We start from the raw sequence: 3,158 nt of genomic DNA, 5'->3' as shown, positions 1-3,158 counted from the left end.
CAGTGAGGCTTTTCTCTTTGAAAGCAATGACAAACCAAGCAGAAGTTTCCTCCGTGTGATATAGAATTATTTCTGCTAAAGGAAAATTACTCAGCTTTTTTTTTCTTAAAAAAAGAAGGACTGGCCATACACCATTAATACTATTTAATGTACATTTTGTTTTATTTTCTATTTATGCAAGTAGATCTGATATCTGATCACGCCAGTTAGACTTATGTAAGCAGCTTACAAGTGAGACAGTATATTGTAGTTTAGATTTAAGTAGTGGGAAAGAACCTATCTGTATTCAAAGGAGCGTAATTCAAGTGTGTTCTGCTCCTTTATAAGTGATTTAAAATAAACTTTCCTCCTTCTGCCAGGAATACAAACGACATTAGCCTGACTGGTGGCCAATCAATGAAACAATCTTCACCAAGCTGGGTTGACATCTGATTGCGGCCTGTGGAGCAGCCATCCAGCGAAGCCGTAATTTCTTATGATGCAAGAGTAAGAGAAGAGACTCAAATATTCATTAAAGCAACACTTTGGACATATTAACACCCAAGTTTCTATTTGTAGCTAAGCAGCAAGAGTTCACAATTAAACCATGAAGGGTGTATACGGTTTATTTAGCTGTGGAAAAAATAATAATCATAGGTGTGAATCATAAGATTTGTAATAGCTAATTAGTGTTTTCACCTCTAGGAAGCAGAGACATAAGAAGTGTATCAGGGGACCAATAAGGATGTAGCACTAAAGTGATCTCTGGGTCCCTTAAACTTCTTTTCGCTTCCCCAAATAGAGAGACCATGAGCTAGAGGGTCAGGATGCTCCTCGTTGTTCCGGCAGGCCCTGGCATGAAGTTACGACTGCTGTCTATGAGATGCCAGGTTCCAGATTTCAGCCAAACTTGCTATGACTCATCTTTGGGAATAAATCCACAGGACATTGCAAGTCCAGAATGCAAGGGTGGAGAAGATTCTGGCCGGGCAATGGTGGCACTTTTAATCCCAGAACTAGGGAGGCCAAAGGTGCCTGTGGAGGAAACAGAAGTTACAGACAGTTGTTAGCTACCGTAATGGTGATTAGGATTGAGCCCAGTCCTCTGGAAGAACAGCCCCTGCTCTTAACCACTGAGCCGTCTCTCCAGTCCCAGCGTCATCCTATTGGACAGCGGTCCACAGAAAGCGGGAAGATGAAGGACTGGTCCGCTGATTAACTGTGCTGTCATGAATCGCAATTAATATTTTATTGAAAGTGTCTGCAGCATTTATTTACTGAGGAGCCACAGGCAGAGAGCCCAGGACCCGAGTACAGAGCTGTCTTGGTATCCGACGATAATGCAGATTCTAGTATCTGTACGTAAAAAAGGAGCATTAGGAAATATAGAATTACTTGTATCTACAGAGAACATGCTATTTGACGCTCTTCAGAGGAAAACAAGGTCATATCTATAATGTGTGTAGAAACTATGGTTTCTAGTTCTGCCCTGGAGGCTTTGACATCTGGGACGTTGCTACCCTGGGAGGACTACCCTTCCCAGGGCTACGGAATTCCTATAGATGGTAAGTAACTTGCCTTTCATACGAAAGCCATGAGCCCAGTAAATACCCCTTGCCCTTTAAGAGCCCTACAGTCCCTTCTCTATCATCTCGGCCCAGTGCCAGGTGACCGCAGCTGGCCCCTCAGACTAGCCCATGAGCAGCCTCTTTTCCCTGCCCATCTCTCCACTCAGAAAGCACAACCAAGGCTCTGTTCACCTCTCCTGGTCCATCCCCCTGCCTCCTAAACGTTAAATGTGCTTTCTGCGTGGCTCTGCTTATATAGTATGCCCACAAAATGCTTCTTCCTTCAGAACAGAAATTTTTATCTCTGTACCTTACCATACTCCACCCAAAAACAACCTGAGTGCCTTTTGAGACAAAATAATATTTTTTTAATAGGTAAGGAAAGCATAAGACATTTGAATAGTTCAAGATAATGCCATCTGTTCCAGTTAGCTTTAGGGGTCAAATTAACATATCCTAGAATTTTCTGGGAAGAAAACCCTCTCTTGAGCAATCTTGTAGAGAGGACAGCCTGTGGGCGATTGTCTTGATGAACGGATACAGGAGGGCTTAGCCTGCTGTGGTGGCACCCCCCCCCCCCCAGGCAGATGAGTCCTGGCTATATAAGAAAGATAGCTAAACATGGTACTCCTCCATGGTTTCTACTTCAAGACCCTGTTTGTGTTCCTGTCCTGACTTCCCTCACTGATAGAGTCTGAACCGGAAGTACAAGCCAGTAAATTCTTTCCTCCCCATGGTGTTTATCAAAATAGCAAGCAAAATAAGAACATCATCCATTGGAAAAAAATAATTACTCCTCACCTTGAAGTTTATTGATTCTTGCTCCAAAGGGAATAAGAGAGCATTTACTCATCCTCGAACACAAGTGACCCCAGCCCTGGAACACGGCTTCAGGGTATATCCCTGAAAGGGTGTTCCATCTTGAAAGTGGTTGCATGAACTTTGATAGTTAGGGCAAAAGAGAATCATAAGTCAGTGTGCCTTTACTAAGTGTGATCCTGAGGACATCAGGCGGTCAGCCTCCAGCAAAGTGGAGAAACGCTGCTAACGTTTCAGAGGCTGCCAGATGGCATTTGCGCCTGTTGAGCATACCGGTCATAAAGATCTTAGATTAGTCACAGCCTGTTTCGGTTTCATTTCTGCTATGGTGACAAAGGAATCTGAGGGAGAAACAGGCTGTTTCCGCTGAAAATTCCAGGCTACAGTTCTTCCTTGTGGGGAAGTCAAGGCACACACTTCAAACACATCACAGTCACGGTCAAGAGCGGTGAGAAATGAAAGCACACGTGCTCGGTTGGCTACTCATTTATGCCTAACTCAAGAGCGAGCTAACTGGGAATGGTGTGGGCTTTTGACACCTCAATGCTTGCCTCCAGTAACACGCCTCCTCCCACAAGGCCACACTGCCTAATCCTTCCCAAACAGTTCCATCAACAGGACACCAAGGAGTCAAATATATGAGCCTAGGTAGGTCATTATCATCCAAGCCGCCACTGAGGGGTTGGTAAGGAATTGCTATTGAGGCAACTAAACAGAACCCGGGACATTTTGGCTCCCAGTCTGCAGCATTGTATCGTTCCGCAATCACAAAGTCAATCAGCATGCAGAATC

Source organism: Arvicola amphibius, chromosome 7, assembly GCF_903992535.2.
Source record: "Arvicola amphibius chromosome 7, mArvAmp1.2, whole genome shotgun sequence".
Classification (NCBI taxonomy): Eukaryota; Metazoa; Chordata; class Mammalia; order Rodentia; family Cricetidae; genus Arvicola; species Arvicola amphibius.
Note: the sequence above shows the minus strand (reverse complement) of the source record.